General features: G+C 38.3%; 1 long non-coding RNA gene and 3 pseudogenes across 1 annotated transcript in view; all 4 read right to left on the reverse strand.

Moving 5' to 3' along the window:
• Positions 1-24,327, reverse strand: part of LOC109440036 (patr class I histocompatibility antigen, A-126 alpha chain) — a 221,823-nt gene that overhangs the window by 16,727 nt on the left and 180,769 nt on the right. The gene's annotated exons all lie outside the window — the stretch shown is intronic.
• LOC141571757 (dynein light chain Tctex-type 1 pseudogene) lies at positions 487-11,746 on the reverse strand (annotated as a pseudogene).
• Positions 11,769-15,667, reverse strand: LOC141571758 (histone H3.3A-like; annotated as a pseudogene).
• Positions 15,801-18,048, reverse strand: LOC109439719 (di-N-acetylchitobiase; annotated as a pseudogene).

The following is a 24,327-nucleotide window of genomic DNA, read 5'->3' on the forward strand; positions in this document are numbered from 1 at the left end:
TTGTAAATATTTTTTCCAGCTTGTGTCTTGTCTTTTCATTCACTTAACAGTATCTTTGGAAAAGCAGAGATTTTTAATTTCAGTGAAGTCCAGTTTATCCATTTGTTCTTTGTTACTTGGAATAATTTATTAATCTGACAAAAGTACAAAGTATGGAAAATTAGTGTACTTGAATCATTTCAGAGAGGAGACAAAGCTTCACACTAGCAGATTTCTGTTTTTAGCATCTTTGAACAGAAATATTCAGAGTAAAGGCAAAAGGCAGGCCAGGCTTCTGACCACCTATGGTGAGTGATTCCTCTGACTTAGGGTGTGCAGCTCACAAAATAGTACCGTCTTTTGGGGTTTTTCCTCTACATTGTGAGAGTGCAACAAAGGACACTTACAGAGAATGAAAATGGTGTTCACTGAATTCACAGCGGGTGGTTAGAAGATGGAAGAGAAATGCTGAGACAAAAGGAGAAAGATCACAGGCAGAGGAGGAGCTCAAATGGACAGTCCACAGGCTCTGACAGCGCAGCACGTGGTCTCCTCCTCCAATCGCACGGTGCGGCTCCCGTCAGCAGAGCTGTCCCAGAAGCAAGAACTTGCCGTGTGTGATCCTGCTCCCTTCTTCTGCATAATTGTACACGTCACAATGTAGGAGCATTTAACTGGTTTTCCCAGCCTGGTGAGTTGGCTTCATGTTTGTTCTATTACATCTGTGGTCCACTGATTCACTTTGCTGTGGTGATAGGTGTTGCCACCAACTGCACTTTCTATGGCTTCTTTTACTATGTTGCTCACTTCATCAACAAGGAAAGCAGTCTCTTCCGCAGACCGTGGGTCTTCCAGCGTCGCCTCCGCCTCCCTATGTAGAGCGCACTCAATTTGTTCTTTTATGAATCACACTTTTGGTTATGATATTTAGCCTAACCCAAGGTCATGAAGGTTTTCTCCTATGTTTTCTTCTAGAGGGCATACTTTTAGGTTTTAAACTTAGATCTATAATCCCTTTTGAGTTAATTTTTTAATATGGTTAGAAATATAAATCAAAGTTTACTTTTTTTTGCTCCTGGTTGTCTAATTGTTCCTACTCTAATTCTGAAAAGATTTTCTTTCTCTACTGAATTGACTTTATATATACATACACACATGCCTGTTTCTGGACCCTATTTTATTACATCGACCTATTTGTCTATCTTTATGCCAGTGCCACCCTGTCTTGATTACGGCAGCTTTACAATAAGTCTCTAAATCATATTCCTCCATCTATGTTTAAAATTGTCTTGGCGATTTTCAAAATTGTTTGGGCAATTATAGGTCCTTTGCATTTCCATATGAACTTTAGAAACAGCTTAAAATTTCTATTTTAAAAACTTCTGCTGGGATTTTGATTGGGATTGCATTGAATCTATAGATCAATTTGTGGAGAATTGACATCTCAACAATAGAGTCTTCTAACCCATGACAATAGTATTTCTCTCCATTCACTTAAGTCTTTTTTGATATCTCCAAGCTGTGCTTTGTAGTTTTCAATATACAAGTCTTTCATATCTTTTGCAGATTTATCTCTAAGTATTTTATATTTTTGATACTATTGTAAATGTTATTATTTCTTAAGTTTTTTTTTTGTTTTTGTTTTTTTTTTTTTTACTGGGGAAGGGGAACAGGACTTTATTGGGGAAGAGTGTGTACTTCCAGGAATTTTTCCAAGTCCAGTTGTTGTCCTTTCAATCGTAGTTGTGGAGGGCGCAGTTCAGCTCCAGGTCCTGTTGCCGCTGTTAGTTGCAAGGGGTGGAGCCCTCCATCTGTTGCGAGAGTTGAGGAGTCCAACCAGCAACCTTGTGATTGAGAGCCCACTGGCCCATGTGGGAATCAAACCGGCAGCCTTCAGCGTTAGGAGCACGGAGCTCCAACCACCTGAGCCACCGGGCAAGCCCTATTTCTTAAGTGTTAATTCTAATTGTTTGTTTTTAGGATATAGAAATATAAATTTTTTTTTTTTGTATACTGTACCCTGTTACACTGCTAAACTCATGTATTAGGTCAAGTATTGTTTTTGTAGATTCCATCAGATTTTCTGCAGTCAGTAATGTTGTCTGCAAATAAGGACAGTTTTACTTCTTCCTGTTCTTGCCTTATTTCACTGGCTAGCACCTCCAGGACAACGTTGAGTAGAAGTAGTGAAATGGGACGTTATTGTCTGTTGCCTTGCAGCAGCCTACCCATCTGTCTCCTCGTACTTGCCCCTAAAGAAAGGAGAGTCTGTGAGACGGATCCTTTCAAGACTTTGCTTCACCTTTGTGCTTACACCTTATGTCTCCCTGTTTGGCCCCAAAATATGGCTGGTCAGCCAATGATGGGTAAGATTCCCCACGGAGGGAACAACACAAGCCAGGCAGAGCCGCGTGGGGACCAACAGGAGAACCCACAGGGTGGATAGAGGTGGGCACAGCCCCACACCGTCCCCAGGCTAAGGAGAGCCTCTGCCTCTGTGACTTCATTCCTTCCCACACCCTGCAGGGAAGAGATTCAATGATGTGCTCTCCATCTATTCCCATGCATAAAGGTTTTGTCCCTTGGGGAAGTACAAACATCCTGAGACTTACAGTTCGGGTTCTGCTGCCTGCAGGCAAGGGTGATTGGCTTGAATCAGTTTCCTATTATGACGTATGGGATTCACTGATCTTGAGATTGACAAGCTTTATCTCCTTTACTTCCTCACCTAAGTAATAAAACTATTCGTAGGCCCAATTTGGGGCTCAGTCTTTGAGGCTGGAGTGCCTTGGCCCCGCTTACACTCTATTCATGGCTACTGTATTTCTTAACCCTGCCCCACCCTTCTCGTTCCCCACAACTCATGTCGTGCAGGATGTGACAATTGTCTTGTTCCTTATTTTAGAGGGAAAGCACTTAGTCTTTCTTCAGTGAGTAGGGTGTTAACTATAGGTTTTTTTCATAGCTGTCGTATATCAGGTTGAGGAAGTTCCGTTTGATTCCTAGTTTGCTGAATGTCTTTAAATCTGGAATAAATGTTGCATATTGTCAAATTTATTTTTTACATGTGTTGAGATGATCATACAGTCTTTATTTTTTTAAATTATTAATATGGTAAATTACTTTGATAGATTTTTCAATGTTAAACCAGCCATGATAGTCTTGGGATAAACTATTTGGTCATGATGTGTAATTCTATAGTTGGATTAGATTTGTTAAATTTTGTTTAGAATTTTTGTGTCTATATTCAAGGGAGATATTTGTCTGTAGTTTTCTTATAATGTTTTCATCAGGTTTTGGTATCACAGTAATGCTTTCTTCATAGAAAGGAGTATTTCTTCCTTAATGTTTGGTAGGATTCAGCACTGAAATTATCTAGACCTGGGATTTCTTTGTGGAAAGTTTTTAACTACAAATTCAATTTTTAATAAACAGATAAGGGACTATTGAGGTTACCTATTTCTTCTTGAGTAAGCTTTAGTAGTTTGTGTCTTTTAAGAAATTATTTTATCTAAGTGGTCAAGTTTATTGCCATAAACCTGTTCATAATGTTCTCTTGTTATTGTTCTAATATCTATAAAATGTATAGTGAAGTCATTGCTCTCATTTCTGATGTCCATTTGTGTTCTCTCTCTCTCTCTCTCTCTCTCTCTCTCTCTCACACACACACACACACACACACACACACACACACACACACACACACATTAGCCTGACTGGAGGTTTATAAGTTTTTAATGAAACCAGCTTTGGGTTTCATTGATTTTATCTATTCTTTTTCTATCTTATGTCTCCATCTCCATTGATTTCTGCTCTGATCTTTATTATTTTCTTCTACTTACTTTGAGTTAAATTTGCTCTTCTTTCTATGCTTTCCTAAGGTAGAAGCTAAGGTCATTGATTTAAGATCTCTGTTATTTCTAAGGTAGGCACTTAGTGCTACTTTAATGGCATCACACAAATTTTGATGTGTTGTGTTTCATTTTTAGTCAAATATACTTTCTAATTTCCTCTTGATTTCTTCTTTGATCTATGTGTTATTTATAAAGTGCTACTTTGTTCCCAAATTGGAGATTTTCCAGAAATCTTTCTGATATTGACTTCTAATTTAATTTTAGTATGATCAGAAAACATATGTTGCATGATCTGAATCATTTTAAATTTATTGAAAATCGTTTTATGGTCCAGAGTACATTCTATCTTGATAAATGTTCCATATCCATCTGGAAAGAATATTTATTCTGCTATTTTTGACTGCAATGTTCTATAAATGTCAGTTAGATTAAGTTAGTTGATAGTGTTCTTTAAATGTAACATCTTTTCTAATTTTTTGTCTATTTATTCTATTAATTATTGAAAGAGAAGTATTGAGATCTCTGACTATAATTGTGGATTTCTGTAGTTCTCTTTGTAATTCTATCCACTTTTGCTTCATGTATTTTGAAACTGTATAGTAGGTGTATAAATGTTTAGGATTGTTATATCCTTCTGATGAATTGACCCCTTTTCACTGTTAAATGACCTCTGTATCACTGAGATTATTCTTTACCCTGAAATTTTCTTTGTCTGATATCAAGGTAGCCACACCAGAGTTCTTTTGATTTGTGTTGACATATCATTTCCCACCTTTTTATTTTTAACTAGCATATCTATATTTAAAGTATGTTTATTATAGGCAGTACATAGTTGGGTCTTGCTTTTTTATCCAATCTAACAACCTTTTAATTGGGGCATTTAGGTCATTTACATTTAGTGGTCATCTTATTATTTGTTTTCTATTTGTCCCATCTGTTCTTTGGGGTTTTATTGCTCTCTTTTGGATTAATTTTATATTTCCTATGGTTTCACTTTATCTCCTTTGCTACCTTATTATATATAATTCTTTATTGAGTTATTTTGGTGATAGTTTTAGAGTTTATAGTATATACATCTTTAACTTATCACAGTCTACTTTCAGATGATATTATGCCACTTCATATATAGTACAAGAACCTTATAATAGTAAACTTCCAACTTTCCTCTCCTATTTGGGATATTGTTATCTATCATATGTTTTGCTTTTATGTTATAAATCTCAATTTACATTGTTATTTTTTGCTTAAATTATCTCTTACAGTCTTAAATGACAAGAAAAATATCATACATTTATCCATGTTTTTATCATTTCCAGGCTGTTCATTCCTTTGTATAGATCCAGATTTCTATCTGATTCCATTTTTCTTCTGCCTGAGCACTTCCTTTAACATTTCTTGTCAGACAGATCTACTGATGATGAATTCTTTCAGCTTGTGTGTGTGTGAAAAGATTATTTCACTTCCTTTTTTATTGTTCGATTAATTTTTTATTAAATGTTTCACATTGCTAATTTTTTAGATGTAAAGCTAAAATAAATGTCAAGAACAGAATATTTAGTATTCTTTTTCTTCCTCTTCTAATCATGTTTTTTCCCCCAATTTTCATAGACTTTATTTTTTAGATCAGTTTAGGTTCACAGAAAAATTGAGTGGAAAGTACAAGGAATACATAAACCTCCTGCCCCTACATATCCACAGCCTCCCCCACCATCCCTAAACATTTATAACAATCCTAAACACCTACTATAGAGTTTCAAAATACATGAAGCAAAAATGGATAGAATTACAAAGAGAAATAGAGAAATCTACAATTATAATCAGAGATTTCACACCAGAGTGCTACATTTATTACAAATGATGAATGTATATTGATACATCATTATCACCCAAAGCCCCTAATTTACATTAGAATTCACTCCTGGTGTTGTACATTCTACGGGTTTGGACAAATATATAATGACATGTGTCCACCCTTACAGCATAGTTTCACTGCCCTAATATTTCTCCGTGCTCTGCCTATATATCCCTCTCTTTCCCCTAACTCCTGGCAACCACTGTTCTTTTAACTGTCTCCATAATTTTACCTTTTCCAGAATGCCATATAGTTGGTATTGTAGAATATATTTTTCTCTTGTATTCTTATTTTATATTACTATCAGGTGTATAGCATAGTAACTAGACATTTATATAATTTATGGGGTGGCTGGATGGCTCAGTTGGTTAGAGTGTGAGCTCTGAATGACAAGGTTGCCAGTTTGATTCCCACGTGGGCCAGTAAGCTGCACCCTCCACAAGAAGATTGAAGACAACGAGCTGCTGCTAAGTTGCTCCTGAGCTGCTGGAGGGGCAGCCAGATGGCTGAGTTGGTTAGAGCATGAGCTGTCAACAACAAGGTTGCTGGTTCAATTCCCACATGGGATGGTGGGCTGTGCCCCCTGCAACTATAGATTAAAAACAGCGACTAGACTTGGAGCTGAGCTGCACTCTTCTCAACTAGATTTAAGGACAACTACTTGGAACTGATGAACCTTAGAGAAACACACTGTTCCCCAACATTCCCCAATGAAAAGACTTAAAAAAAAAAAAAAAAAAAAAAAAAAAAGAGATCCTCCTGACTGGTCTAGTACTCACCTGGCACTATACATAGTAATTACTGTATTATTGACTATATTCTTTATGCTTTACTTTACATCCCCATGATTATTTTGTAACTACCAGTATGTACTTCTTAATATCTTCACCTTTTTCACTTTACTCCCCGACCCCCCTCCCATCTATCACCCCAATAAATCTAGTATGCATCAGACACATGCATAATTATTACAGTATTATCAACTATATTCCTTATGCTATACCCTACATCCCCATGACTACTTTATAACAACCATTTTGTACTTCTTAAATCTCTTCCCCTTTTTCATTCACCCCCTTAACCCACCTCCTATCTGGCAACCATCAAAATGTTCTCTATATCTATGAGTTTCTATTTTGTTTGTTTTGTTTTGTTTTTTGTTCTTTAGATTCCACATATAAGTGAAATCATATTTAATCTGTCTTACTCTTTTTGACATACTCCCAATCAGCACAATACCCTCCAGGTCCATCCATGCTGCCAAAGATAGAAAGAACCCATTCCCTTCCATGGTTGAGCAATATTCCTTTGTATATATGTACCACCTCCTTTATATCCATTCATCCATCGACAGATACCCAGGCTGCCTCCACATCTTGGCCATTGTAAACAATGCTTCAGTGAACATATGGATGCACATGTCCCCTTAAAGTAGGGTTTTGGGTTTCTTTAGATAAATACCCAAAGTGGGATTACTGTGTCCTTCTTTGTCTCTTGTTATAGTTTTTGTCTTAAAGTCTATTTTGTCTGGTATAAGTATTGCTACCCCAGCCTGTTTCATTTGTTTGTTTCTACTTTCATGAAATATATTTTCCCATACTTTACTTTCAGTCTGTGTGTGTCCTTTGATCTGAAGTGAGTCTCTTGTAGGCAGCATATGTAAGGGTTTTGTTTTCTTATCCATTCAGCCCTCCTATGTCTTTTGAGTGGAGAATTTAATCCATTTACTTTGAAAGTAATTGTTGATGGATATGTAGTTACTGCCGTTGTATTATTCATTTATATATACGGTTATATATACGGTCTTAAAGTAGTCCCTCTAACATTCTTTGTAATACTGGTTTGGTGCTGATGAACTCCTTTAGCTTTTCCTTGTCTGGGAAGCTCTTTGTCCTTCTTTGTCCTATTTCAAGTATAGCCTTGCTGGGTGGAGTACTCTTGGGACTCCAAGACCTTACTATTTATCACTTTGAACATTTCATGCCAATCCCTTCTGGCCTGCAAAGTTTCTGTTCAGAAATCAACTGACAGTCTATGGGAGCTCCTCTATAAGTAACTAGTTGCCTTTCTCTTGCTGCTTTTAGGATTCTCTCATTTTAATTATAATATGTCTTGAAGTGGGCTTGTTTGAGTTCATCATTTTTGGGACTCTCTGCACTTCCTGGGGTTTTATGTCTATTACCTTTACCAGGTTAGGAAAGTTTCAGTCATTATTTCTTCAGATAGGTTCCCAGTCCCTTGCTTTCTTTCTTCTCCTTCTGGTACCCCCATGATGCAAATGTTGTTACACTTGATGTTGTCCCAAAGGTCTCTTAAACTATCCTCATTTTTTAACATTCCTTTTTTCTTTTTTCTATTCCAATTGGGTGTTTTTGCTACCTTGTCTGCCAAATCACTAATTCAGTCCTCTGCATCATCTAGTCAGCTGATGATTCCTTCTAGTGCAGTCTTCATTTCAGTTATTGTATTCTTCACTTCTGACTGATTCTTTTTTATGGTTTCTATGTCCTTTTCTATGTTTGCTATCTCTTTGTTGAAGTTCTCACTAAGATTCTTGGGCATCCTTATAACCACTGTTTTGAACTCTGTATCTGCTAGGTTGCTTGCCTCCATTTTGTTTCTTTTTCTGGAGTTTTCTCGTGTTCTTTCATTGGAGATGTATTTCTTTGTAGTCTCATTTGGTTCACTCTGTGTGTGTGTTTGTATGTATTAGTTAGGACTGCTATGTCTCCCAGTCTTGACCAGGTGGCCTTATGTAGTAGGTGTCCAGTGGGGCCCAGTGGCACAGTCTCCCTGCCAAATGACAACGGGTGCTCCAGGAGTGACCCCTGTGTGGGTTGTGTGTGCCCTCCTATTATAGTTGAGGCTTGGTTGCTGTTGGCATGACAGTGGGTGGGATAGACCCTCAGTCTGACTAGCTTTGGGGTTTGGCCACATACAGCTTATGGGTTGCTGTGTGGTGGGATTACCACAGAGTGGGATTTACCCCACTGTGCTCTGGTGCCTACTGAGACCACACTTTGGGTGTGCCACTTGTAGGGCTAATTAGGTGGTACTCTGCTGGGGTCTAAAGCCCAACTACAGTACGTTTGTTCCTGGGCCTCTTGCAAAGGGCTCTGGTGCACCCAGGTCAGCCACTACCTGTGACTGGCTGAGGACTACCTAATAGGAGCTACAATGCGATCCACAGTTGGTCGCTGCCTGTGATGTACCTGGAGGTACATGGGGAGCCATGCTGAAACCGAGGATGGCTGCCACCAATACTGGCCCTGGGATAGTTCCGCAAAAATCCAGGACACCCCAGACCTGCTGCCACGTACTGGTTCCTGTAAAATTTAAGCACTAATAGAGCCTCTTACAGTCCATGAGTTGGGTGAGGTGGGGTCTCAGAAAATCACCAGGGTGAAGCGAGCAGAGCTTACCAAACCAATTCAGAGTCAGATTTGGCCCTGGGTGTGAGGGGAGTGTTCAACACAGGAAAGATGGTACCTCCCTGTCAGTTCCATGGGAGGAAGACTCCACAGAGAGAAAATGGCCACTGTCCTTCCAGTCCTTGCCTTAAAGCCACACAACTTAATCTTTCCCCATATGTCCCCAATGCTGCCCAGTCACTGCTCTTCCACTGCAGTCCAGGGTGAGTGCCTACAAGTGAATGTATCTGTGCACGGGCCCTTTAAGAGGTTTCCTGCAGCCCTCAGTCCCATCCCGATGTCAGAATCCCCACTGTTTTTCACAGCCAGATATTTTGGGGGCTCTTCCTCCAGGCACCAGTAACCCAGGCTGGAGAGTCCAGTGTGGGGTTGGGTTCCTCACTCCTCCAGGGGGAGACCTCTATGGCTGAGATATCACTCCTGATTCTCAACGGCCACATGCAGGTGTAGGGCCAGCTTGTTTCATGTATCCATCCCTCCTACCAGTCTTGACATGGTTTCTTTATGTACTGTTATAAACTTCTATTCAGTAGACTTCAGATGTTTCTCCAGCTTGATCGTTCTATAATTTAGTTGTAATTTTAATGTGTTCACAGGAGGAAGCAATTATAGCATTTATCTACTCAACCATCCTAGGTACTTCCCTGGTAATCTTCACTTCCTTTTTTAAAAATGTAATATTTTTTAATTTTTTAATTGTGGTAAATATACATAACAAAATTTACCATAGTAACCACTTTTAAGTGCAGAGTTCAGCAGTGTCTTATATACATTCAGGTTGCTATGCAACAGCTCTCCAGAACTCTTTTCATCTGGCAAAACTGAAACTGAAACTCTACAGCCATTAAACAACAGCTCCCCATCTTCTTCTCTCCCCAGCTCCTGGCAACCATCATTCTACTTTTTATCTCTGAATTGAGTGGTATGGGTACCCCATAGAAGTAAAATCAAACAGAATTTGTCTTTTTTGACTGGTTTCTCTCACTTAGCATAATGTTCTCAAGGTTCATTCATGTTGGAGCATGGTTGAAAATTTCCTTTTCAAGGCTGTGTAATATTGCTGTGGTATGTATATCCCACCTTTTATTCATTCATCTGTTGATGGACAGTTGTTTTCCTTCCACATTTTGGCTATGAACATTGTTGTACAAATATCTCTTGGACACCCTGCTTTCAATTCTTTTGGGTATATACCCAGGAGTGCAGTTTCTGGATCATATTACAATTCTATTTTAATTCTAAGTTTTTTTTTCATTCTAAGTTTTTGAGAAACTGCCATAGTGTTTTTCACTACAGCAGTATTATTTTACATCCCCAAAGTTCCAATTTCTCCGTATCCTCCCTAGCATTTATTTTCTTTTTTTGATAGTAGCCTTCCTAATGGGTGTCAGGTGATAGCTCACTGTGTTTTCTATTTTAATTTCACTAATGGTTAGTGATGTGGAGCATCTTTTCACGTGCTCATTGGTCATTTGTATATCTTCTCTGGAGAAATGTCTATTCGAGTCCTTTGCTTATTTTTAAATCAGGTTGTTTTTGTTGAGTTGTAGAAGTTCTTTATATATTCTGAATACTAAAACTTATCATATACTTGATTTGCAAACATTTTTTCCTGTACTATGGGTTGTCTTTTCACTCTATTGATTGTGTCCTTTGATGGCAAAGACGTTTTTTATTTTGATGTGCTCCAATTTACATACTTTTTCTTTTTATTATTTGTTGTTGTTGCCTGTGATTTTGATTTAACATACAAGAATACCATTGCCAAATTTTGTGTCATGAAGGTTTTCCTCTATGATTTCTTCTAAGAGTTTTATAGCTTTAACTCTTACTTTAGGTCTTTGAGCCCTTTGAGTTCATTGTTTATGTTGTAAAGTAAGGATTAAACTTCATTCTTTTGCATGTGGATCACCAGTTATCAGTGCACCATTTTTTGAAAAGACTGTCTGTCCTCTCCCCCCATTGAATGGTCTTGTTACCCTTGTTGAAAATCATTTCACCATATGTGTTAGTCTGCTCAAGCTACCATAACAAACAGCACAGACTGGGTGGTTTAAATAGCAGACAGTTATTTCCTCACAGCTCTGGAGGTTAGAAATTCAGGATGAAGGTGCCTGCAAATTCAGTTTCTGGTGAGAGCTCTCTTCCTGGCTTACAGACGGCCTCCTTCTCTCTCTGCCCTCACATGGCCTTTCTTCTGTGCGTAGGTGGAGAGAGAAAGAGCTCTCAGGTGTCTCCTCCTCTTTTTTTAAAAAAATGGTTTACTATATTTTAATAGCAAACTTATAGGAACAGCACAGAAACAGACAACATTAAAAACCTGTACTTGCATGTAGGACAACTCAGAAAAGTATAGTAAATGGTTGGAGTCTATTCTATGATAAAAATGCTACAAGCACCATTTAGTTGCCATCAATAAGAAATGTACTTGTTTTTAAAAAAATCCAAATGCTGGCATTGTCCAGAAAAAATTAACAGGTTTATTTACAATTGTTTCAAAGTTGAACTGTTGAAACTTGTTCACTGAAACATTTTGACTTCTATTAATGCTTTATGTCCCTGTATTTATATTAAAAATTCACACACAGATAAAAACAGAAAAACTGCCAATACCTGATTTCTGCCCCCATTTTTCCACTTGCGATCATATAATCAGTACCTTTTAACCCCATGGAGAAAAAATATCTTTAGTTCAGAGCTACTGATGACAGAAAGAAAAGAATTTTTTTTCTTTTTAAGAATGATTTTTCCCATCATAGTGGATTCTGAAGCTCGTTCTCCACGTATGCAGCATGCTAGCTGGGTGTCCTTTGGCGTAATTGTTACACGTTTGGCATGGAGAGCACACAAGTTGGTGTCTTCAAAAAGGCCAATCACATAGGCCTCACTTGCTTCCTGCAAAGCAGCAGTAGCTGCACTCTGCAAGCTCAGATCTGTTGTGAAGTCTTGAGCAATTTCTCGCACCAGACACTGGAAGGGAAGTTTGCGAAACAGAAATTCAGGGAACTTCTGATAACATCTAATTTCACGGAGTGCTTCAGTACCAGGCTGTAATGATGAGGGTTTTTCACTCCACCAGTAGAGGGCACACTCCTGCGAGCAGCTTTTATGGCCAGTCACTTCCTCCAGGCTTTCCCATGTGTCGATTTGCAGGCAGTCTGCTTTGTATGAGCCAAGTATAGAGATCTCCCTACCTACTTGTTCTGCGGCTGGAGCTGGTGAGGTGGCGCTGGCATTAGAGAATGACGGGCCTCTTCCTCTTATAAGGACACCAATCCTATTGGATAGAATCCCACCCTTATGACCTCATGTAAGTTTTATGACCTCCCTAAAGACCCTGTCTCCAAAAACAGTCCCATTGGGGTATAAATCATCAACATACGAATTTTGGGGCACAATTTTGTCCATAACACTGTATATGCAAGAGTTTATTTCTGGGCTTTCTATTCCAGTCCACTGGTCTATATCTCTGCCTTTATGCCAGACACTCACACAGTTTGATTCCTATAATTTTCTTATACATTTTTTATGCAAGAAGTCTAAGATCTTCAACTTTGTTCATCTTTTCTGAAATTGTTTTGGCTATTCGGGGTCCCCTGAGATTTTATATGCTGTTGGAATTTTGAAAGGAATTACATTGAATTTATAGGTCACGTTAGGTAATATTGTCATGTTAACCATCTGTCTTCCAATCCATGTCTTTCCATTTATTTGTGTCTTTTTAAATTACTTTCAGCAGTGTTTTCTAGTTTTCAGTGTACAAGTCTTTCACTCGCGTAATGGGGGTGGGGCTAATCTATTCTAATCACATGGTTTCCTTCAAGTGGAAGATGACTGGAGAAGTGAGTCAGAGGGAGCTCTGAATTTCATCTGTAGCAATTTCTACATTTACTAAGGTGCCATCATCCCTGTTTTTAGGTTTTTTTTTATCGTTTAATTTAGTGGTGAAGTGCATTAAATGATTTAAAGATTAAATATCCTTGTACTCTTGGGATACCTAACTTGATCAAGGTATTTAACTGTTTTATAGTATATTTATGTAGTATGTAAACAAAGAATCTCTCTTTTTTTATTATTTTATTCTCTGGACAATTATAACTTATTGAAACGTAAAGCTAACAAATTTAAATTAACATATAATAGACAAATGTCTCTTTTTGGTTATTTGCTGAAAATAATCTCAGCTTAAAAAAATACTTAAGAGTAAGGAATTTGTCTAATCTGTTGTTTCACATACAGAAACAATAAAATTTTATAAGACTATTTCTCTAAATTGCCTTTTTTCTAACCTCTCTTATTTCATTTAATTATATTCTTCTCAACGCACTAAATTCTGTATCTGCTCTCTTCCTGATATTCTCTGCTTTTCAAAATGAGTTCTATAGCATATTTGAAAGGTAGCTTGTACTTTCTTAACACTGTGTTTCAGTTTGTAAGTTGGTTCTATAAAGAGATGAGGCAGTCTCTCTTATGATAACCAGCACAATAGGAACAAATGATTTCTCACTCTCTGTGACAAGCCCGATCACGGACCTTCAAAAGTTATGTATTAGAAGTAAAGTTCATACATTTTGACCATGGGGAAAACATACTTAAGGAGTGAAGATCCACATACTAAGCTCTTGTAGCAAAATTAATTCTAGACAAATTCCATAGTAATACACAAATACCTGAATTTCCAATGAATTCCTCCCAAACTCAGCTATGAAAAGTTGTCTATCTCACTGAGGAAAACTAAAGAAAAACCTAAATAAAATCCTTAAAAACTGCACAGTTTCTTCCATCCACAGTCAATAGAAGGAAGAGAAGAAAGAAGACAGGAAAGTAAGGCAAGATGGACAGAAAGATTGAAACCTGATTGAGATAGCAAAGCAAAATTCTATATAATATTTTAAGGAAAGAAAACCGCCCAAAGGTATATATGCTGAAAAATAAATCAGTGACCTAAAATAATAAAATGGGATCTTCTTAACAAATTTCATTTTCCTACCCGTTACCATGATGATCTTAATTGACGACATCGAAGCTTCACGTGGCAATGGAAACTATCATCATAAAATGGTACAGTAAAAGAGATAGCTAGACCAAGAAGGGGCAGGGTCTCCTGGGAAGAGGTCTGCAGAGAGGCCCAGTGATTGGCTATGCGGCTCAGTGTCAGAAATAATGGAATTTTGATAGGGATTACATTGAATTTATAGGTCACATTAGGTAATATTGTCATCTTAACCATCTGTCTTCCAATCCATGTCTTTCCATTTATTTGTGTCTTTTAAATTACTTTCAGCAGTGTTTTCTAGTTTTCAGTGTACAAGTCTTTCACCCCGTAATGGGGTGGGGCTAATCTATTCTAATCACATGGGTCCTTCAAGTGGAAGATGACTGGAGAAGTGAGTCAGAGGGAGCTCTGAATTTCATCTGTAGCAATTTCTACATTTACTAAGATGCCATCATCCCTGTTTTTTTTTATCGTTTAATTTAGTGGTGAAGTGCATTAAATGATTTAAAGATTAAATATCCTTGTACTCTTGGGATACCTAACTTGGTCAAGGTATTTAACTGTTTTATAGTATATTTATAGTATGTAAACAAAGAATCTCTTTTTATTATTTTATTCTCTGGACAATTATGACTTATTGAAACCTAAAGCTAACAAATTTAAATTAACATATAATAGACAAATGTCTCTTTTGGTTATTTGCTGAAAATAATCTCAGCTTAAAAAATACTTAAGAGTAAGGAATTTGTCTAATCTGTTGTTTCACATACAGAAACAATAAAATTTTATAAGAATATTTCTCTAAATTGCCTTTTTTCTAACCTCTCTTATTCCACTTAATTATATTCTTCTCAAAGCACTAAATTCTGTATCTGCTCTCTTCCTGATATTCTCTGCTTTTCAAAATGAGTTCTATAGCATATTTGAAAGGTAGCTTGTACTTTCTTAGCACTGTTTCAGTTTGTAAGTTGGTTCTATAAAGTGATGAGGCAGTCTCTCTTATGAGAACCAGGACAATAGGAACAAATTATTTCTCACTCTCTGTGACAAGCCCGATCACGGACCTTCAAAAGTTATGTATTAGAACTAAAGTTCATACATTTTGACCATGGGGAAAACATATACTTAAGGAGTGAAGATCCACATACTAAGCTCTTGTAGCAAAATTAATTCTAGACAAATTCCACAGTAATACACAAATACTTGAATTTCCAATGAATTCCTCCCAAACTCAGCTATGAAAAGTTGTCTATCTCACTGAGGAAAACTAAAGGAAAACCTAAATAAAATCCTTTAAAACTGCACAGTTTCTTCCATCCACAGTCAATAGAAGGAAGAGAAGAAAGAAGACAGGAAAGTAAGGCAAGATGGACAGAAAGATTGAAACCTGATTGAGATAGCAAAGCAAAATTCTATATAATATTTTAAGGAAAGAAAACCGCCCAAAGGTATATATGCTGAAAAAAAAAATCAGTGACCTAAAATAATAAAATGGGATCTTCTTAACAAATTTCATTTTCCTACCCGTTACCATGATGATCTTAATTGACGACATCGAAGCTTCACCTGGCAATGGAAACTATCATCATAAAATGGTACAGTAAAAGAGATAGCTAGACCAAGACGGGGCAGGGTCTCCTGGGAAGAGGTCTGCAGAGAGGCCCAGTGATTGGCTATGCGGCTCAGTGTCAGAAATAATGGTTGTACAGTGTAAGGGGATGCCCAATGTCATTTTGGAAATGATGATGCTGGCGATGTGCAAGGTATTTAGCATAGCTCAGGGTCGTATTTTCACTACAGTACCTAGCCAGTTTTATGGTTTTCCTGAGTTCATTAGTAATCAGAGCTTTGTATCCTTTCCTCAGTAAGGAGTCTATAGTCTGAATATGGTCCCATCCTTGCTCCTTTGCAACGTCCGGTAGGTAGGTAGCAGTGCGTTTTGATCCTTTTTCATTGATGAATTCTATTCTAATGCCATGTACACCAACCTCCCAGTCCAAATAATCACAGACATCTTCAAAGTTATTGAGCAGAGACACTGAACAGAAGAGCCGAGGCAGCTCATCCCTTGTCATTGTTGGAAAACGGCTATCTTTCAGGGCACTGGTAAGTGTGTACTCCCTGAGTCCTGAATGCAAATTCATGGCAGAAAAAGTACCTATGCATCCACGCAATCTTTTATCTCAACCAATCTTCGATGTTACAAACAGTGGGTAGGGCTCGCTGGTGAACCGGGGGTCTGGGACTGCTGGCATCCGTACAGGTGACAATAGAGCACATCGAAGCAAAAGCAGCACATTTCCGCTGACACCACCGTTTTCTGGGAGCCGGGTGCTGAGGAGGCTGCGGACGATGAGGAGGGCGAGGAAGAGGTGGCGGCCGGGGTGGAAAGTGGGGTCCCCACTCCGCAGCTTGGAGGTAAAGAATCTCTTTTTGACTATGCTAATAACTAAAATATACAGCAACACGACAAAAAAGTATATATATATTTTTAGCCCTTCGAGAAACTAGATCTGTTTATACAGATAATGTTCTAAATCTCAATAGTTTGACAGAAGATGTTCATGTTTGTACAGGTTGGTTTTAAGACTTTCCACATTTCTTCAGTTTGCTGTTTGGCTACAGCAGCTCCAGAGTTTGCCTGACACATGCCAGTGCCATGTAAGCCACATGCCAGTGCCGTGTAAGCCACATGCCAGTGCCATGTAAGCCACACGCCAATGCCATGTAAGCCACATGCCAATGTCGTGTAAGCCACATGCCAATGTCGTGTAAGCCACATGCCGATGCTGTGTAAGCCACATGCCAATGCCATGTAAGCCACATGCCAGTGCCATGTGAGCCACATGCCAGTGCCGTGTGAGCCACATGCCAATGCCGTGTAAACCACGTGCCAAGGCCGTGTAAACCACACGTCTGTATATAAGCTGCCTTTAAAGACATGCTCATGGGTTATCACACCACACGTGATGGGTACGGCCAGCAGCATCTTTATAGTTATAATAAGGAGGCTTTTGATCTTTATCCCACTGGTTCCAGAAATAGAACTGTTTACTTGCTTTGTAATCATTTTAGAGGCACCTGACATCCTGCTGCATCACTACAAGGACCCCTGGGGAGGGACTTTTGCAATGGTACAAACGTGATCCTCCAATACAGCCGGGCAGGTATAATCACAACCACACAGGGAACACCCATTACACGTTTCTTAGGGTTAATGCCCACCTTGGTGTAGTGTCATATGCAGTTAATGTCTGATCATAGGGAGCCTTGGCTGCTGCAATACATTCTGACCAGACCTGCCTTTGTTCATCACAAGACGTAACAAAGAGAAAGTCACAGCATCTGCAATTCCAGTATAATTATAGCACCTGTGTCTATGCACTTTGGAGACCAAGCTACATCACACGTTACCTGGGATCCCTCAATTTCCCGATGGAAAGGATCTGTCGTTTCTTTGACTAAAGCAGCTAATGCATCATATTCAGGTGATGAACAATTAGCTTCTTGCTCTGTGTCCATATTAATTCCATCCATCCATCGTGTTTTGGACAAGTTAACTTGTTGAGTTACCCAGGACGCTCTGAGAGTAGGATTGACGATCTTCTTTACCCACACGTCTCCTTTTAGCACTGCGCTGGCCCTTCTTGAATGCGCACAGCACGTAAGTCCTGAGTCATGTTTTCCAAAGACTGCCACAGTTGTAATCTGTGACCAGTCAAAGATTCCCCAGTTTTGTCACATACACGAAACACAAAGACCTCGAAGTCGGGGTGGTGGTGGATGGGTTGGCAGAGCGCTGGATCCCGGCACGGGCAGTTGGCCCCTCCCAGCGGCGGCATCAGCGCAGTGGCCGTAGCTGCAGCGGAGCCATCCCAGGGGCGCTGCCCGCGGGCGGGCGAGGAGGCGCCAGAGCCTGAGCGTGGGCCTGAACATGCTGGGGCATCACCCGGTTGTCGGTACTACTGTATTTTATATATAGTTTATATGTACACACATAATGGCATTGTTCTCAGGATTTTCACATCTAATTTCTGAAAGGTGGTTTTCCCAGAATGCTTTCTTCTTATTTCTTCCTAACTGGCTTTAGGATCAGCGTTACCCCTGCCGAATAAAAGGAGTTGGTTGGCTTTCCCTGTATGTCTCCATTCTTTTCAATATTTTATATAAGATCATGAACCGTCCTTAAAAGTTTTATAGAACTTACCTGTAAAAGATCCCGGATATTCTGAAGGGAAACAGGATTTTTACAACCGCTTTGACTTATTTCCTTGCAGTAAGACTTTTCCATTGACATAAAGTTCTTCATAGTTTTAAGATTGTTTAAATCTCTCCTATGCCTGCAGTGACGTATTTATCTGAGAAGACTCTTTTATTCTTAATTAATTTCACTTATTTTATTTCTCTTTTCAAAAAAACATTTTAAAAGCTGCCATTAGCAGGCTGGGCACTCAGCAGTGGCAGATGCCAGGTCAGCCTGGGTGAGTGGAAAGCCACACTGCTGTGCCCATACAAGCTCCATCCCAGTTGTCGTTTTGTACGGGGTCCCCATGAGAAAGCCCTGGGGTTCTGGGAGAGGCTAAGTGACACCATCCAACAAGGCACCACCAACTCTGGGTTCCAGCAGCCCTCACCACAGGGATGACCTCTGCTGGCATCCACACGCACACCAGTACCTTCACCACTCTGCCCACGACATCTCTCCTGCACCTCTCAATTTCCCAGCTTTGTTTTCCTCTATTTCTGACTGTCCAGCCAACCCCCCAGCCACTGCCCAGGAGGCATTCGTGCACTACTTAGGGCATCTTTCACATTCTCCCCTCCCAGGGGCCTGTTTCGGTTTTCATTCCCAGCTCCTGCTTGACGGCCATTCCCAAAACTATCTGGTTCAGCTCCCAGGCTCACTGCTCTTGCTTTAGATTCTCTTTTTTCATAACTGAATCACAGGAATGTATTTCCTTGGATTTTTTTTAATTGCAGTGATTATTTCAATATTGCATTTCTAAGTGCTTTCGATAAAAAGAATTCTATGTTAGCTTAAATAGAATTGTTTCAAAAATCCGGAAAAGTATACTTTCATGAAAGACAACAACACCTCTCAAAAAATAATAATAAATGGAGTCACCTTAAAATGTAGCTGGCGCTGCCATCGCAAAGGAACTGCTATGCACGTCTTATGCCTCAAAACTTTGAAATGTTAAAGCAGCAAAATAACCTTTGCACTGGTACTAGAGCCACCGTGTGTCCCAAAGAACTGCTTACAAAGATAACAGGAAAGCAGTTATGATGACCAGGGGAGTGAAAAAAATTTTTCAGTTGTCTAAAATTAACATCACTGTCTTACATTATCTGCACCAATAGAAATGCCTTCCATCTATTGATATAATTGTTCCCCTTCTCTTTCTCATAAATGCCCATCGCCTTTGTCTCATAATCAGAACATATTTCGGTTTCTGCCTGAATCAGTGCTTCCCGAGTAGTTAATCTTTTCTTTTAAATCTCAAATAAAGCTTGTTGCCTCTAACCTGAAAGCCTTTTTATTTTCAGTTTCACATATCTTGGTGACTATGAAGGGGCCTAAAGTATCCTCACCTTCATGGTCCAGCGTCCCCTGGAACCAGGAATGGTACTGTTGGGACAGAGACCCAGAAAGCAGTTTCCAGGCTCTAAGCCTCACATAAAAGCGTGCTGGCTCAGGTAGTAAATGGCCATCAACTGTGATTGGATGGCCTTCAGCTGTGGCTAGTTGGCCATCAGCTGTAACCAGTGAGCCATTGGCCACTAATATAACTGTTGTGGCTACGCTAGCAAGAAGATGGTGGCTGAGCCTGCAAGCGGAGCAATGAGGGTTGAGAATTGCGTGGCTCCTGTTTCCTGTTTCTCCAACCCAGCTGCCAGCGAGAGTATAGTGGTATGACTCCCCTACCTATGGCTCCGTGGGTGTTCCTTTTTGGCCTCACCATGTCCTGCGTTCTCTTGTGGGGAACGGGAGCAGAGACCCCGCCTGGCATCCCGCACCACAGGTACCTACAGAGGCTCTTTTGTGCTCACAGACTCCATGGATTGCTGTCTCCCTGACTGTGAAGGCCTCTTACATTTAAGCCTTCTTCCTTTTTTGGTTGAAGTCAAATACCTTTATTTGAGGTCAGGAGGGTTTTTCTCTCAAGGAGAGATTTTTCACCTCAAGAGAGGGATTTTTCCCTCATGGAGGGGTAGGGGCGAATGTCTCAGGTGTTGACATATGGGGAAATGTCAGAGAAGCTTGTTACTAACGAGACAAGTAAAGAGTTAAGAAGACTGGGCTTGTAAGCTGTGGCAGGAACAAGCTCAAACATTAATCGCTTGCTCTGACTCCCCTGGCTAGCACTGTACCTGCAAGCTGACAAGCACCTTACATCCGTCACGGATGGGAACAGAACAGTTCCCAATCACAACAGCAACCCCTGCAAACTAACAAACACCTAACATAGATGGGAATAGGACAGTTCCCAGGAGAAGACATTTGTAATGACAGCCCCCCTGCAAGCTGACAGGCACCCTACATCCCTCATGGAAAAATATAAAACCCCAGCACTCCTTCTCATCGGCACAGCTGTGTCTATTGGACTCTGCCCTGGCTAAACTCCGATTGCCTGCATCACACTCTTGCTCCTCTGTCTCTGCAGCTCTCTCGCAGACTGCCCTGGCAAAACTCCCTTTGCCAGAAATCTCTCTGCCTGACTTTCAATAAAACTTTCTTGTTCTCCCACTTTGTAGCATCTCATGAATTCTTTGCACCTTCTGTGAATGACCAGGGGTTAATTCTATGCCAATGCAGTTATGTGGGAACAAGTTTTCTTTTATCAGGAGTGGCTTTTCACAGCTTTTGCTTGTGAGAAGCGCCCTGGGAGGTGAGTAGCTCTGCAGGGTTTCCTGACGGATGAGTACTCATTTGGTTATTTCACACTCTTTTGTTTCCTTTTCTTGTCTCTGTCTGTTATGTTGCTTGTTTTAAGAAAAAGGTTTTTCTTAGGAAAGGAATCCAAATGCTTTTTAGGATCATGTGATCTGAAAACATATTTACTATTAACATTGATTTGAATTTCTTGATTTAATTAAAACAAACATGTCTTTAGAGTTATCAAATTTAATATATTCTTTATCTGTTTTCCAAAAAGTTAAGTTCATGTTATCTCTGTTACAGGGTTTGTCAATAAGAAAATAGCTGGGGATAATAATTTTAATGTCTCATAAAATTTTCATGAGTAATCCAAGTATAATTATTGAGAATTGCTAAATTAAATAGATGTAAATAAAATAAAAGAATTTTCGTGAAACTTTTCATCAATAAATATTTAATGGTATGTGTACTTAAAAATAGTTCCCCAAAGTCTTTTGGTAACTTGAAACCTTAGAGATTTACTACGTTAAATGAAAAGATGAAAATTATTGAATATCTTATTTCCAAATAAGATAAAATACTGAAACATTAATTGCTAAATGAATCTAAGTTTACCTACTTTTGGCTTCTTAGTACAGGAAAACTAAAGATATCTGGGTCTATTAATAAAAATGTCTTATGTTATGTTAAGGAAGCACATGGTTCTAAAAATGATATAATATATTTGCCAGTCAAAAACCTATGTTTCTAGAGATTACAAAATGTGTTCACAAATTTTTCTAGCTAAAGAATGCTAATCAGTCTGAGATATGGAGATATGTTTTCACTAAGAAAAACAAAAATAATTTTGTTCTGGTTATTTCAGAATGGGAAGAGAGAAAGAGAGAATTTTATCTCTTATAACTAAGCAGGTTAAATTTAAATTGTTATTATATGGGCTTTTTAAAAATAATTAAGCTACCAAAAAAATCTGGAAACATTTATACATAAAGACACGTGTGCTCCAATGTTCATTGCAGCTTTGTTTACAGTGGCCAAGACATGGAAACAACCAAAATGTCCTTCGATAGATGAATGGATAAAGAAGTTGTGGTATATATACACAATGGAATACTATTCAGCAGTAAGAAAAGATGAAATAGGAACATTTGTGACAACATGGATTGATCTTGAGAGTATAATGCTAAGCGAAATAAGTCGGACAGAAAAAGCAGAGAACCATATAATTTCACTGATATGTGGTATATAAACCAAAAGCAACAAAAGAACAAGACAAACAAATGAGAAACAGAAACTCATAGACACAGACAACAGTTTAGTGGTTACCAGAGGGTAAGGGGGGTGGAGGGTGGGAGATGAAGGTAAGGGGGATCAAATGTATGGTGATGGAATGAGAACTGACTCTGGGTGGTGAACACACAATGGGATTTATAGATGATATAATACAGAATTGTACACCTGAAATCTATGTAATTTTACTAACAATTGTCACCCCAATAAATTACAAAAGAAAAAATTGAGATTCTTTGAAAAATTACTGGATTGAAACCAATCAATTTATGGGTTAAATATCTTGACTATATCTATCTATCTATCTATCTATCTATCTATCTATCTATCTATCTATCTGTATCTATATCTATCTATCTATCTATCTATCTATCTATCTATCTATCTATCTATCTATATGTATATATATTTTGGAAAGTCATTATTACTACTAGGACCTGGGAAAAGCCAGGAAGAGGCTAAGATAGAACAAGGGAAGAGAATGTGATTTAAGACTAATAGGTACATATATGATTTGACTGTTAGGGGAGAGATTGATAAAATTCAATCATATGGCAATAACAGAAATAATAATGCAAATAGCATTTAAAGGGTTCAAATTGGCACAGGATAACTGTAGAATACTCTAAAACAAATTAATTTACCATAATTTCATACATTAAGAAGAAGAATTTAAAACTAAAAAAAAGAAAAAAGAAAAAGAAAAAAATAATTAAGCTTTCACATCAATGATGTGCTTATGTAGAGCTAAAACTTAATGTTATTTCTCTGCTAAAAGCACAAAATTTTCCTGTATTATTGGTGTACTTTTAATAAGAAATTGTAAATGGAAAGCAAAGATTTATGTTTTATTTAAATAATTTCCTGTGTTCTTTATCATCTGGTCTTTAATTGCCTAACTAAACCAAGTCTTCTTAATATTAAAAAAAAACCACACACTAAAATTTGCTTATAACTATGTAACCTTACATATTTCTCTTTAAAATCTTTTCTTGTTACTTTGGTTAAATGCATAATTAAGTATTGTTCTATTAAGTATTGTTCCACACTGACCTATGATTGTATTTTATGAAGTGTTTTAAAACTCTTGATGTGTTTGACAAACCTCCCAAGATCAGATTCCAAATTGTCTTATTGACATAGGAATAACTTTCAGGTGTTCCAGAAGGCCCCTGAAACATTTAAAAGAAAATTTCTCTCTTTATAAAAGGGGAAAATTAAACTAATTAGGCTTATTTGGTATGTTAATTACATGGGAACCACTGTCAAATAAGTGATGCTAAACCTTTGATTATATTTACATAGTAGATATATTATTATGCATTTTTTAAAAATTATATAAAATTCTGACATGTCCTGGGAATGCTGAAAAACGTAGTCCTTCTCTGTCTCTTAAAGCTGTAACTCTTACCTTGTCTTTGAGATGTAAACACCAAGAAATTAACTAAAATATTATCCACAGAGATTGAAGGGAATAAAAAAGTGGCCTTTTTAAAATACAGACTGCTGTATAAGTTCCCTTGCAGAATGTTGAGTTATAAAGAAATTAGGTGTTTTACAAAACTACTAAAAATTAATAAAGGATAAAACAAATGACTGTACATGAAAATGGGATGTATGTTTTCAGCAGAAGAAGGTATGAAGTGCGAAGATGCATTTTTGTTGAGGGAAAGGAAAATAGAATGTGTTTTTTTGGGTAAGGTAGGATATACAGGACATGGATTGTTTTTGTTTTGAGGGTATTTTCGTAAATAAAGCAAAAGGAAAGTAATTTTGTCCTAAACTAGAATGATTGTTTCAAAATTAGGAAGGAAAAGATCAGACAAAAATGGAAGGTACAGGTCAGTTGCAGGTTTGTGTATATTGCAGAAGGTTTGTTGAGGAGGAATCTTGAGAAAAGAATTTCCATATGGTCCAGCTAACTAAGACTGGAATGGGAAACTGAGTCAACTACATTATGTGTATATGGATGTATATGATCTCTCACCAGACCTTTAAACATGGCCATTTTTAAGCCTTTTGTAATTTATAGACAGTTATGGTTT

The sequence above is a fragment of the Rhinolophus sinicus genome, linkage group LG05 (assembly GCF_036562045.2).
Source record: "Rhinolophus sinicus isolate RSC01 linkage group LG05, ASM3656204v1, whole genome shotgun sequence".
Taxonomy (NCBI): Eukaryota; Metazoa; Chordata; class Mammalia; order Chiroptera; family Rhinolophidae; genus Rhinolophus; species Rhinolophus sinicus.